The sequence below is a fragment of the Molothrus ater genome, chromosome 1 (assembly GCF_012460135.2).
Source record: "Molothrus ater isolate BHLD 08-10-18 breed brown headed cowbird chromosome 1, BPBGC_Mater_1.1, whole genome shotgun sequence".
Taxonomy (NCBI): Eukaryota; Metazoa; Chordata; class Aves; order Passeriformes; family Icteridae; genus Molothrus; species Molothrus ater.
Genome location: NC_050478.2, coordinates 32907364 through 32923051, shown reverse-complemented (window position 1 = coordinate 32923051; position 15688 = coordinate 32907364).

Below are 15688 nucleotides of genomic sequence, written 5' to 3'. Positions count from 1 at the left end.
ATGCATCTCACCAGTAACCACATTTTCAAATTCTATATGCCATTTTCAGGAGTTTAATTCACCTCTGCCTGTACCTACCAGTCAGAGTTGAACAGAACACCCCCTAATCCTACAGCAACCCCCTTTCCTGTCTGCTCAGCAGGAGTACTTCTTTCAAGAGGTATCCTTGCAAGTCCAGGAAGCATTAAGCAGATTTGTAATACTCCTCCAGTCTTGGGTTTCTGTGGTTGAGATGACCCCCAGGGTATTAGAAAGTCTTTTTTTTCCCAGCACTGCGACCAAAGAACAAGTCGAGATTCATCAGTTCTGCTTTCCAAGGTTGTTTATTTTTTCTTATCTATTACATTCTTTCTCTGACCTGCTGAGGTCTGTCCAGCAGGTCAGGTTGTGGCACAGTGGCTGCCCTTGGGGTGGTGTTAACTTTTTATACTACAAACTACATGTACTTTATTTAATAATACTTAATAATTTTCCACTACCTATCACCTATGTTAGACAGTCTGTCTCTACTGTAAACCAATCGAAAAGTGTCACCATCACAGCAGAAGATGGAGGACAAGAAGAAGAAGAGGACAGGACATGCCCAGATTCTCCATCTTGCCTCTTGAACCCCCATTCTAAAACCCCAAAATTCTACTTTTTCACCCTGTGACAAATTAACTATCATTCTATTCAAACTCTTGTGGCTTGTAAATCTTCATACAAAGTTGGTAATTTTTTCCATGGACTAAAATCGAAGGCACAGGTGTTTTTGACTCCATGCCAAAGGTCTCTAAGCCCCTTGCCAGGGTCTCAAATCTCCCAGGGCAGCCAGAGGAATGTCCTGGGTCCCGACACACCAGAAAGTAGGGCCTGGCTAAGTAAAACAACATGAAAATATTAGAGAAATGAAGAAGTTATTGGATCAAACCAACGGTGCATCTATCCTTCCCTCAATGAGATGTAAAAGCTGATTTCTGGAACTGTCAGAACAGGAAGAGTATGTCATGTTATTTCCCCAGCAAACTTTTCCCAACTTCTATAAAACTGGTTTAGGAGCATCCTAACCAGCAGCTGAGGTTTTGGATCTTAGAGCAAACTATGAGGATCAGCAGTGTCCTGCAGCAGTCCCACAGCATTCCTGCTGTGCATTCCAGGCCAGGAATGAAATCATCAGCTGGCACCATCTACCACTCTAGGGTGACTACCTGTGCCCCTGTGTCACCTTTGGTGCAGCACCAGGAGAGCCCAACACTGATCCCAGGGAGGTGGGTGACAGGACGAGGCTTAATGGGTTTAAAGTGGAAGAAGATAGTTTTATATTAGATATTGTGAAGAAATTCTTCACTCTGAGAGTGGTGAGGCACTGGCATAGATTATCCAGAGAAGTTGCAGATCCCCCATCCAAGGCCCACTTGGATCAGGCTCTGAGCAGCCTGGGCTAGTGCAAGGTGCCCCTGCCCGTGGCAGAGGGGTGGAACTAGATGATCTTTAAGGCCCCTTCCAACCCAAACCACTCTGTGCCTGTGATTCTCACACTGAGGCAGGGAGTGCCTCACATGCCATGGTAATGTGACACCACAGGCACCGAGCTACCACACTGAGCCACTGACCTGCCTGCGGGACACCTCCTGCCCTCCAGCAGGGAAGGGAAGGGAAGGGAAAAGCAGCTCTCCTCGGCTTGAACTTCTTCTGGTGATGCACAAGTGGCTCCTGGACAACTGTGAGCTGCAGACCCAAGACGTAAAACAAAAAAATTCTTTTTTATTTAAAGCAATGTTTTTCGTAGCTTCACAGCAAAGGCCCTGCAAGCATTTGACTCACCGTCACAGCAACAGATGACTGGAAATCAGAAAAATAAAGCCTGGTGGAATCTCATAATGAAAGTTGTTGTTTTTCTTTTCCAGAAAACACAGCCAAAGAGATTTATGAAATACTACAACAAGGTCAGAGGGGCATGAGCAATTGTCCTGAGGATATATGGTGCAGTGCACCGTTTCGACAACACAATGATACTCAAATAAGCAACAAAACCAAACCAAACCCAATATTTGCAACTGTAATGACATTTGTTTTCCTATACCTTCTTGCCTTTTCCGTTCCTTCAGGACTACAAAAACCCCTGGCAGTTTAGTAGGATGGAGATCTGAATGCTACCTCTGGCAACACATCTACTGCTGAGACCAAAGTCAGTGTGGAACAGCTTACCAGAAGGTAGTCATTTAAAGCAAATTAATTAAGCATTTAAAGCAAAATAAACAAATTCTCCACACTGAGACAAAGTGATTTTTCATGTGCACAAGATGAGGAACTTGGCAAAGTTGTCATGACTTAAAGACAGAATTACTAGAATTAATAATTCTCTGCTTCAGTATACGCCTTGACTTCAATAGTGTTAAAGATGGAAATAGGAGGGAAAGTGAGAGAAATCCAGAAAGGCTATACTGTAAGATTGTGCTGAGTGACTGCCTGAAACTGAAGCAACAAAGACTTGCCTGAAACATAGGAGATATCAGAGGTTGATGAGATTGTGCCAAGGACTGAAGAATCCAATCACACACACACAGAGAACTGTCACACTTCTTACCTGCAGGGAGTAAATCAGAGAGGCAGAGATATAAGAAAGACATCTTTCAGAAGCAAAGGCTTCTGAAAAAGCCTGCTTCTTGTGTTCATTTGTAGAATATTACCACATACTGATATGTGTACAGAAGTGAATTCATCTATATCCAAGGCAGTGGAGCTGAAAAACATCTGTCTGCTTAAAATGTGGATATTATACTCAAAAGATCCCATCTTCTCTCCTAGCAAATTCACAGAATTACTTTTGCTTCCTGTCCTGCAACAATGACACAGCTGAGAGTTAACTTTCTCCTGTATGGTTTCATAATTTTGTGTGTGTTGAATGCTTTGTTGCTTGTCATGGCGTGCAGCACAGGAAACCCTAAGTGCCAGAGTTGCAGCATTTTTTGAAAGCAGATCTAAGCCTGGAGGAGGGGTGATAGATTGTTTAATTTGAGGGTAATACAGGATGGGATTTGGTTATCCAGAGGGAAAGTAAAATCTTGTTTAAGGACTGCTTCAGACACTCCTTATCATCAAATCAAAAAGATAGAAGGCTGCAGAGCAATTCATCTAAGACAGAGGTCCATCATAACTGGGAATCCTCCAGGAGATCCTACTCTCTCAATGTCATCTTAAAATATAGAGATCATACATAACTTTATTAAAATTAGCTGTGATATTATTTGTGCAAATAGAAGACATTGGGGTGTAATATGGTGCTGCTGGGCTATCTGTGGTCTCACCTGTTGATTGTTGCCTTCTGAGAGATTGTGTAAGAAAATACGGAGTTACCCACTCTGTAATCATCATTATTATATTTGAGTTTAAGATCTTGTGGAAATGTCTTTCTTTCTACATTCTCCCATGAGAGAAGGAATGGACTGAAATACTTTTGGCTCCCTTTAAGCAATATGCTAACCTCCACCCAAAGCAGGAAAAGGCAAAGGCGAGCTGTAATGCTCAAACAAGAACCAAATTTTGGGAAGCATCAGCGTGGGTGGGATGAAGGGACCAGCTGTAGGCTGGAAGCCAAAGGTGGCACAATGCCAACCCTGCTACATGCACAGCACCAGTGCTCTGCAGATAGCTGGGGGGCTGGTCTACAGAGAGGAGAGCAAATTGGACTATGCAGGTGTTCACCCTGCTCAGATTTTCCAAGCAAAGCTTCACTGGAGGATGTGTTGGTACAGCTTTTAGCCTTTGCTCTGCAAAATGCATCCAGCAAAGCACAGACTTGCTAAGCAGGGTGCCCATCCTTGGAATCCTGAAAGGTTTGGCTGTGAGATAGCACCGTTGTTGTTTATACAGGTTTGATCCTTCCCTTCCCATTTGTTGTCCATGTATGTTTGAAGCAGTTGATGTAATTACGCTGTCATCTGCCAGCACTCCACCACACAAACCTCCCCAACAATTTTGTGGCCTCCTGGTAATGGAAGACTGTCAGCTCAATGCTAAAGAATCAGCAATCATTCACAACCAACACATTGGCACAAAACTCATCATTTGTACACACAGATCAAAGTAGCAAATAAATTTAATCAGAAATCAGTGCAGGAAAATGTACGTCATTGAGGGGGAAAGACATCCACTATATCCACAAACCTGATTTTCCCAAGGTACTCATACCTCAGGAATACCACAGTATTTTTCTGCAACCATATATTTTAAATCAGCCATATATCTGTCTCTGGGTTTATAAGAACTTGCCAAACCTGTGATCATTTGCAAACTTCATTGTGTTCAGATGGAAGCAACAAAACATTGTTCTGAAAAAATAAAATCGCAACTGCATAGTCCAATTCATTTATTTATTTCATAGAAGACTTGCTGGAGATTTGTAGTCAGCTGAAATTTCTCCAGTTATATTTGTGACACGGTCACAAAATTAATTGCAAAGATTTTCTGACATTTGCTTGGGTACCTGTTCCATATTTTTTATGATCTTAATTGTTCAGAGCAGTTCCACATTTCTCAGAAGTTTCCAGAATTATTTTTTTATTGAGCAGATGAAAAATCACATTAAGAAATTATCCACTTTTAAAGGTCAAACCAATGATCAAACCAGTCCCTGCTGAAGCTTTCTTACACTCAGTGGTGCTGTTCAACTGTGGTAGCTTCACGATTGTAATGAAATAACACATTTACTTTTAATGTACTGACCTGGCAGGGCAAAATTAATATGACATTGCTTTTGCATTGCCATGATGATATTATCATTGAGTTTATATTCCCAGGTTTTAGATTTTATTTTTTTTAAGTACATAAAGCAGCAATATGTGGGCAAAAGTCAAAGTCTCCCTAAACCCAACCAGATAGTTGGAAGCACACAGGAAATCTGCATTTGCAACTACAATGACCCAAGGCAATTCTCTGGCCATGAAGGCAAGGTACCAGCACAGCTTTTGTCAATACAGTAAACTGCTTTCTCATGCCTATGACAGGGTACTCTTGTCTGAGCAGTCACTGATGAACAGCCTCTCACAGGTGACACCTCTTGGAAGCTTATACTCTTTACAAAACTCTTGCTTTTATTTCACTTTATTTCATGTATTTCATTTCTTCATTGGGATTACTTTTAAAGGAAGTTGCCAACCCTCATGAGCCCAATTGACTGGGGATAAAAGAGTGAATGGGTGACTGAGCTACAAAACAATCCTTGCTTGTTATAAAAGTAAAGGGCACATTTGGAAAAAAAAACAAATCCAAAAAAAAAAAAAAGTTGATGATTATGTAGACTTGAATAGAGATTACAAGCTTGGACTTTTAAAACAAGAAAGCTAGTAAGTGAAGTAAAGAATGCAAATCTGTGGTAAATAGGGTTAATAATAGTCAGAAAGACATTTTGAACATAAAGGGAGCAAAAGGAATACTAACAGTGGGACTGGAAATTATAAAATTGCCAAGAATAATCCAGAAAAGGCGGAAGTGTTGAATAAGTAACTGGTGTATCTTTGGCCAGGGATCAGATGATGTGTTCATTTCATAAGAAAATCATGAAGCAATTTTTACTCCAACAGTGCATCAGAAGATGTCAAATAAGAGCTACTGATTTTAGACATATTTATAGCGCTAGGTCTCAAAATGAATATATGAGAGTCTAAAAGGGGTCTATGTGTAAGCCCCTCCAGATCATTAGTGTTGATCTTTTCAATAAATCTTGTAATACCAGGAAAGTTGGAGAAGATGAGAAAAAGTAAGGTAACAAGAGTATTAAAAACAAAAATTAAGAGAGAATAAATGACACAACTCGGATAATTCCAGGTTTTCAGACTGACTACCATCAATCTCAGGTGAAATAAAGGACAGGCTGATACAGGCACCAATTATTAAGACATAAGAGGGAGGTAATATAATTATTGCCACTCAGTGGGGTTTTTTGGCAAATAGTTCCATCAAACTAACTTGATATCTTTCTCTGATGAGATTAAAAATCGCCTGATAGAGCTAGTGGTGTCACTATATTTGGGCTTCTACAAGACATCTTACACAGCCAGTACCATATATTGCACAAAACACTGATTGGGGATGCCATGAATCAACACCACACACGTTAAAGGGATTAAAACTGGCAAGTGCTCACACACCAGAGTGTCACTGCAGAGATGTGTGCTTTCAGTGAAGTTCACTGGGGAGCCAGTCCTACACCAGTTAAATTTTTTACTTGAGACATGGAAGGAAGCATAAAGCTGTCGTTGATGAGAACCGTAGATAACACGAAGACTGGGTGAGGAATATATAATTAAGATGATGGATGGCTGATGCAGAGGGATTTAGAGCACTTTATGATGCGTCAGAAGTGATGTATGATATTACTGCGCATCAAAAATTGCCCACTTTCTCCCATATATACATAGGCCAACAGAAAGACACGTAAAAGGGGAAATATAAAAGCAACCATTCAATGGTTAGCCAAATTTTACCACCTGACAAGATGGATATAAATAAAAAACACTTTAATCAGACCAGCTGGTGGTCATATGTCTTTGAAACAAAGGAAGTGAGACATCTCTAGGGATTCAATTGGAGAAACAATGTTCCTCATGAATGTGAGATCTCATCTAAACAGGAACATAACTCTTAGGACAGAACATGTGTTCTCAGTTCAGTTCTGTGGCCAAAAAAGGAGCCCCAGATCTCTTAAAAAGATGTGGAGCTGGTCCTGGTTTTGCACTGAACATTGATGTAATCACAACTGGAATATTGTGTTCTGGAAAGGACATTGGTAACTGAGGAGGAACAAAGCAGCACAGAGAAAGATTAAAGAACAAGAGAAAGCATCTATTAGTAACACTGCAGGAACCTAATCTATTTAGTTAATGAAAGAATAGGTTGAAAAGAAATTTGAGGAGTTTGTAAGTACTTACAAGGGAGTACAACTTTGTTAATGGGTTATTCAATTCAGCAGACAAAGCAAGAAAATGAAAATTAAGGCTGGAGATACAATGGAAATAAGATGTAAAAACTGGTTGTGGTAAAAACACATCTTATGACAAGATCAGTTTTTAAACAGACTGAATATAGTTCAAAAGCCAGTGTTCTACATGAAACACAATTCAGCTCAGGAGAGTCCTACAACCTGCAATACACAGGTTGACTGTAGGAACGCCTGCCCCTACTATATATTTATGGGGTGAAACTGAATATAACTGGAAGGGGAAATACTATTAGGTTTGTGAGAATAATATGCAGCAGATAAAGAAAAAACTAATTTGCTCTGAGAAGTATAGAATGATGTTTGTAAAAAGGGTGTGAGCACAGAGGTCATGTGAAGATAGAGGAAAAAAAGCAGTAAGAGGAATAATTCCTCATAGAAGCAGTTTGTAATGAAAGGAGAAGCCATATCTAAGACAGTGTTGCATGGTATATAATTCAAGATTTAATCTAAATGTATCAATTTCCTTCACAAAACAGTGGGTGATATTCTAAACTGTTAAATTAAATGGAGGGAAAATACTGTCTGCCACCCGCCCAAAATGCTTCCTGCATTTTGATAGTTAAAAACCTTCACTTTACTTGCAGAGTGCTTTAATTTGAGCCTTATGTTTTCAATTTCTCTCAGATCAAGCTCCTCATCTCCCCAAATTCTCCATAGATTTGAGACTGGCGTGTGAATAACAGAGGCACTCACTCACTGTTAACAATGGCAAATACAAAATAAGCAGGAAAGAGATATATGCCTTGCCAGGCCTTGTAATTAGAAATTTGGCTTGGTTCATGCAAGTTCAACTCAATCCAGATTCCTCTGTAAAGGCTGAGCACTCAAATCCAACAGAGAAATGTTGCTGGAATTACACAAAGGATGAATTTAACTCAGTTTCATGCCTGTGTGTTTCTCATATGCATGTCTCTGTTTGTTTCATCATGCAGGAAGCAAATGCACAGATTGTAAACCATTGACAAAAGCATTTTATGAGGAGCAGCTGAAATGTTTGCCAGTTCCAAATACCTTGCAGGTATGGGTCTCTTCAGTCAACCCACAGATCTTCTTTTTTTTTCTTTTCATTTTTTGTGCTAAATGATTCAGTACCTGGGCACAATCCAATTATAGATTTTACTTCTTTCCCTTGGTTCTTCTTGGTGGATTTTTTTTTTTTGCAGCCCTACCAGAGTGAGTCTCCCTTACCCTTGCCCCAGCAATACTCAGTGGAGCAGCTGATGTGAGAAAATAGAGCAGTGAGCTGCTGTTCTGGGGGAAGAATTTGATTCAAAAGCAGATGGCAGATACCCCCAAAAAAGGACATTTCCAGAGCAGCATCAGACTCCAGAAACATGCAAAGGATGAGGTGGGCCAGAGGTGTCCTCCACCCCAGAAGTGTGTGTCACCCAGGCACATGACATTTCTCAGCTGCTCAGCAATGATTTCTCAGCAATCCAGGAGGTTTGCTGTTGCAAATGAAGGGTGCAAGGAGAAGTACAGCCAAGATACAAACAGACAAAGTCATAAGGGTGAAATCAATGAGTCTTTATCAATCACATAAAGGCAAAGCCTACTTTAGTCATGTTATGTACACCTGCACCTTTCCTGGAGTTGCATATTGCACGAGTGTGGGTTTATGCATGCACTTTTTAGTACAAAAAGTGTAAAAGTTCTACTGCATACATTAAAATACCACGATTCCTTCCTGTGCACAAGCTATTTCTTTGAAAGTTTTCAGCTCCTTTTCGACAACTTCACTCTTTTTCTTTGACCAAGAAAAAAACAACCTTTCTTCCCTTTCCTTTGTAGTACTAATGCATTTGTTAGAAAGAAACTACTTTTTTTTTTTCTCACCCAATCCAGCATATAAATTACCTAACCAGATGAGAATTTTACAAAATCAATGAACAAATAATTATTTTTCTACTAAGAGTAGTGTGTTTTAATTGCTTAAGGCAGGACTTAAAAGGCTATGATATTTAAGGAAGCAACCAATTTCCATAGTATTAACTGGTAATTCAAAGTGTGGTACAGCTTCTTTGTATTCTGGAGAAGTTCATTAATGCTTTGAGAGTCATCAGTCCTCCATACTAGAGACTTTTCTTAGAACCTACGTGGTCCTCCATCACAATTCTATTACATTTAAACTTTGGAGAATTTCTTTATCAGTTCTTTTTTATGCTAAATATGTCTATACTCATCTCTGTGGTCTGTTAAGTCTTAGAAGTTATGAATGTGAAACTTCCTTTATTCATCTGCTTTTGCAGCATACAAATCTCCTTACTCTAGCTCAGTGTGAGTTGTTTAGACTGTCTCCCAGAATTTTTAGGATGAGATTAATTTTCAGTGAGTCACAAATTTCCGGTGTCTTGCTCACCTTAATGCTGGGGAGCTGCAGATCTCCCTATAGAGCTATAGGAGAAGTATCCCTGCTTCTCTAGAAGCTCTACAGAGCTTCCCTGTACTGGTGCCACCCTGGGATCCCATTATCCACCTTTGGCCCTGCACAGAGGCAGATGATAAGTTAATATTGCAGATTTCAGAGGCCACAGTCTCAAAAAAACCAGGGTAGTGAGTGCACGGACAGCTCCATCAATAGTCATTACAAAGAGGGTACCTAACTGATTCTGGGAAATCATATTCAAATATTTAAACAAGACTCTTACCATCCATAATGATCATAAAAACCCCTACAATGAAGCACTACCCACTTGTAATTGCTGATTATATGCTGGGGTTTTTAACTGAGGCTTTTTCCTTATTTGCCTTATTATCACAAAATTGGGCAGAGATCGTTAATATAATGCACACAAAAAAATTAGACCTTGCACAGAGCAATCTGTACTTTCGTTCCTCATTTTCAGTTTTATTAGAGACAACACTAAGCAATTTTATGTTAAGGTAGAGTGAGGGAAAATTGAATACATTTTTCTCTCGCTGTTTTATATAACAAAAATACAAAGAACATGTTTTCCTTGAACAAAAACAAGGATCACTTCATTAACATCTTAAAGCTATTACCAAGAACAGAGGCAGATATTAACCTGCCCAGATTCTCTCTTTCGTTTTGGTTTTTCTGTTGGTGGTGGTGTTTATTTTGGTTTGATTTGGTTTTGGTTTGTTGTGAGGGATTTTGTAATTATTTTTGTGCAATCTTTTTTCTCCTCATAGCTTGTACATGCACTTCAGAAAAAGCTTAAAAACAGCTATGCTTGCAAAACATCTCTTCCAGGACATTGAGTTGTTTACATCATAGCAATGTTTACCCAAGCAAAGTCCTGTGACACTTCATTAAGACACCCAGCAGGAGCAGTGGTGTCCTGGCATGATGCACCAGGACCAGGCTGGTCCTGGTGCTGCAAGAACCCCCTTTCACTCTTACCTTTACATTTGGGTGTTCCCCTCACTGTACCCTCAGTGGCTGAGCTTCAAAGGCAGCCTGCAAGAGCAGGGCAGAGACAGGTTTAAATTTGTTGTAGCTGCTTGCTCCCAGTCCTGGCCTTTAGGGTCTCCATGCTCCTCCTGAGTGACCTGTAGGCTGGGAGGCCATGGTAGAAACCACAGGCTGCCCTTGGGCTTTCAGTCCTGTGCTCAATGCCACCCTTCTCATCAGCTTCTTAGTGACAACTCTGGGGTTCCAGGGTTGAAACTGGCAGCCTGCTAACTCTGTTGTGCAACAGTGTCTGCTGGACAGATGTGTTTGCATGTAACACTACCAGCATATATTTTTAGTGAATGTTCATGAGCTGTTTTCTGGATGGTAGCCCAGCATGCCTTCAGGTTCAGCTCAAATAAAAGAGAGAAATGGGGTGCTTCAGCAATGTCAACAGAAACTCCATGAATGGCCAAATCCTCAGCATGAGAAAAGAGAAGAAAGCAGAGGCATTTGGTTTTAATCAGGATGTTTCCATTGGGAGCTCTCTGCATCATTGTCTGCTGTCCCCTGTCTACTCTGACATTCAAACAAGTGGTTGGAGAGCAAAAAGCTTCAACCCAAATGAAGTCACTGTGAAACTCGGTCCAAGCCTGACAGCAAGCAGAGCCTCTGATCTCTGGGTGGCCCTTTCTGAGAGCCAGTGAAGAGGAGCAGGCAGAGAACAGGGAAGTGCAGGTGCTCCTTCCCTCCAGTCACTAATCATGAACCCATGAGGAGAAGAGAAAGTTCAGTTCACTCTCACAAGGACTGCAGTGACTTGGTTTTCCTTCCTGCCAACTTGAGAAAGGAAGACCTGAGAGGAAAGGCTCAGACAAAACGGGCAGTGTTTGTATGTGGGTGAGTGGCAGACAGATGCCTTCCCTCTTTAGAATGGGCAGCTGTTTTATTGGCTTGTGTTGAGTGTCTTCACTGAATAAGATTACTATTTAAAAGGGATCCTCAAATGCCATAACTAGATGTGCACTATGTATTCATCTTCCTGAACTATCTCAGCTGGTTTTCAACCTCTCTTCTACCTATTCTTCTTGATCTCTGTCACCTTTAGCTGCAGAAACAAACATATTTGCCAAACACAGAATGTGATTTCCCATCAGGGAAATATTTCTCCCTTGCTTCCTATTGATTCTGTGGAGGAAAATAAAGAACTCTATTATTTAGTATCCATGCACTGAAAGAGCACCTGAATTCTTTTTGCAAGGATAATTTTTATCAAACAAGTCACCTGAAGGCTGGGTAAGCCTTTGTTGTTTAAATTATTTAAGGAATAGTGCATTACCATACTAGTATGTCTGCATTAAAAACATACAGGAGGAAAATAGCACATTTGGCACTATAATGTTCTAGTAAGCTGCTAATAAAAAATAAATTAGCATGATGTAGCAATTGTAATTTAATAACCCTCAGCTTGCTATGATATGCAGCAGAGTAAGCAAGCCTCATTTGCTTCTTACACATACACATTTTATGTGTATAAATATACTTGACATCAGCTTATGTGCACAGTTATGTTCTTTCCTAAGAATTCATATATCAAATGATATTCAAATTATATCTGGCTCCAAAAAAGCCCTGCTGGGATATCCAGCAACTAAATTAGTTGATTCAGAAGTATTAGTGCTCATTTTCAAACAGGAGTTACAGAAAAAAGGGACTACTCATATTTTGTGTGATTAATCAGAGCGTTTTATCTGCTAATACTTCTTAGAATAGCTAATTGGTTTTCCAGTATCTGTGCATGGTAGTTCTTGGTTAGCTGTGCATTGACAAAGGCCAAGTCACTGCCCCTGCACTGTCAGACATCATTATTTTCAATCAGACCAGTCAGTTTCTAGGGTAAATTACAAATCCATTGAATATTTGTTTGTTGTGCCAGACACAGAGCTCATACATTCGACCCAAATGGAACCTTCCTTGCTTTCTGGCATTAAGAGATAAAAACTGAATTGAATTTCTTGCTTGCTTGATGGTGTCTTTAGAAATTGCTATTTGCTTTTTTGTTTGGAAAAAGTATATATTTTTTCTCTTTTTCCCTTTTCCCCCATTTTTTCAGCTTAAAGTGAGAAGAAGATACACCTCTGACAACAAGAGTGAGTATCTCCCTACCTTTTAAAAATATACCACTAGAAAGGGCAAACTTAGCCTTGACTAGATGACATATTTGAAATAAAGTATTTCTCTAATTACCTGTTGAAAACTTTGTATTGAATGAAGTAGGTCAGGAACAGATTCTGGCTCTGCAAAAGTGCACAAAGTCACCACTTCTGCCATCAGGTGCAATTATCCTGGTGTTTTGGCTCAAGTGAATAAGAGTAAGTGGATTGCTTATGTCTGAACTCTTCCTGGGAGAAATAAGCAGAGGAAATTAAAGCATCAGTTAAAACAGTTCAGATCATGGGATCATAAGATGGTCTGGGTTGGAAGGGACTTTTAAAGGCCATCTTATCCAACCTGTCTTGCAATAAGCAGGGTCTCTTCAGCTAGATCAGATTGCTCAGAGCCCCATTCAACCTGACCTTGAATGTTTCCAGAGATGGGGCATTCATCATCTCTCTGAGCAGTCTCTGAGCAATGTTTTTACCCTCACTGTAAAAAATTTCTTCCTTGTATCTCATCTAAATCAACCCTCCTTCAGCTTAAAACCATTACTCCTTGTCCTATTGCGACAGGCCCTGATAAAATGTTTGTCAAGTCAACTGCAAACCTACTCTTTCCCTCCCACTTCTCGCTTTTCCTTCATTTCTTATCTCAAAGGATAACTAGGAGAGAAATTATGATGAAGGCAGCTATTTGTTAGGCAAGAAATGACCAAAAAATCTGTTTAAATTGCTAACTTTGAAATTAAAAAAATGGTAATCATGTGTTAAGAGTCAGCTATATTTCCTCAACCACTTGGTATGATTTTCTTCACTTCTTGTTTTCAAGTATCTACAGATTTTCTTTAAGCATATTAAGTAACCCTTGGAAATAAAATATGTGACTGTGGTATGTGGAAAATCATGTTGGTTGGCAATCAGAAGCCTGAGAACACCCAAGTGAAGGTTTTGCTCTCTCAGCTCAGGTACACACACAGTGTTCTCCCCACCTTCTCCCATGTCACACTCAACATCGTGCAGGCATTTGTGATAGGGGGCAATGTGTATTTCCAGGAGTCAGGACACCAACATACTTGGGGACAGGAGAATTAGAAAACTGAATTTTGAATTCTCAGTCAAAAAGAGACACCAAAGTACTTTGACTGTGGATGCATCAGCCATGAAGTTACAGCATAGGCTGCTGTCATCTCTCCTGTTTGCATCCCCCCAGAAAGAGCTGCATTAGACACCAGGGGAAGGAAAGACATGACACCAACATCATAACTCATGGAGAAAGAAATCTAACTTGGCCACTGAGATATCTGTGCTGCAGGGGTCTTGTATCAGCCATGCAGTGATCAAGAAAGGCCCCACAGAAAAAGGCAGACACACCTCTGCAGGTAGTCAGGGCCATCCAAGTTAGAGGTTCTCCTCTCTCCCATGACTTTATAGAGAAGTTAGACTTGAGGTTGTCACCTTCCAGCTTCAGGCAGAACTTAAGAAAACCGGAGCACCTGGTTTATTGTACTAATAAACCAATACTGCTCCCTCCTGCATCCTCTTCACTGAGTTACACTGAGGATTAGCTACCTATGAGCTGGACACAGGGCTTCATCTGCCAGGGGAACCTCCTCCAAGGCTTTTAAAATGTTTCAGTTTCTTCAGAGCCTGTCTTCTTAGTGTAGATCAGGAGAAGCTGCTGTGTTACAGATGGATATTATTGGCTGCAATATGAATGAATTAGAGCTAAGGACCACATCCAGCAGTTTCCCAGGGACACAATATGGTCATGCTACCTGGGTGTGAGCTTGGGGATTATAACAGCCTGTCTTCCCTCTCCATTTCACCATAAATCTCCTCTGTGACCATAAACAATCTGCTTGATCCAAATCAAAGGAATTCAGCTTCCCTGTTTTCAAATTCCCATCAGTAAAATAGGAGTCACAGCTCTTCTCCACTTCAGAAGGATGTTGCAAGGATATTACACTAAAAATTGTGAAGCACTACAAACGTGAGTATTTAGGAGAACATCAGAAGGTGTAATTCCCTCCATGCTTCCAGACTAGCCTGCTCCTTCATCTTTTCATTGCTGGGGAGCTGAAGTAGAAACTGTAGCTGACAGATATATTTTCCTTAACAAGGTGTTAAACCATTTCACTTAGAATGATGATTCCTTCACAAAACCCATTTCCAGGCTCCCAGCTTAAGATCCATGAAAGTCCTGGTTTTGTGATTCAATTTCTTTTGGGCTTACAACTTCAAAGGGCTGCAGCTTTGCAAAACCACTTTTACTGGAAAGGTTTCATGTTCCTACCAGGAAAGGAAGACTTGTTTCAATGCAAAAATTAATTTCCAATAGTACCCACAGTTAAAATGTTGTGAGATTAACACAATACCACAAAACTTACAATGTGACATTGTTTTTCAAGCAAAAAGTTAGACTGACTTGGCATTTAAAATTACTTGAATCAGAACCTAAGTCCCTGTTAATAAAGCATTAATCCATTTCATAAATACAGAATTTTAAAGTTTTCCCACCCATTTTATCAATATTTAAAGTTATTTTTACAGTTCAATTCTTTTTAGTCTAAACACGTTCCCTTCCAAACAACTGTAGGACATAGCTCTTCTGCAGGGTCTCACCCATCTTTGCCACCACTGTGCTTCTCTCAGTGATGGAGAACATGGCCCACTCTTTCCTACTGTTGTATATATGCATTAAGTGAAATTATACTGCTTTTATGACCTATTTTTAAAACATTCAAAATTATTTACTGTTGTGTTTATAAAATTGTGAGTAACAGGGCACATATTTCGAAAGGAGATGGAGAGTAAACAGGCTTGTTAGTGTGTAATTATTGTACATGAGTTTCTGGTTAGTTGTTTCTATTTCACAAGCAAATAGGATGTACTTGAAAGCTTAGCATCTATTCATCTCCAATACTGGCACAGGAGATGAATACCTTCAAGGAGGGGTAGAATGTCAAGTCCAGTAACAAATTTACACTACAATATGGTGAAAGAGGAAAAACATTCTTTATGATTGCTTTCTCCAACATGGTACTGTTTATCCTGCAGAATAACACTTTAAAAGCATATTGACAAAATGTTTCTCTTCTCACTGAAGAGCCTGTATTTTTATATTGGATGGTTATTATATTTGTGCATTTAGGTTAATTTAGCAAAACCACACAGCAAATTACAGTGAGACAGAGGCAG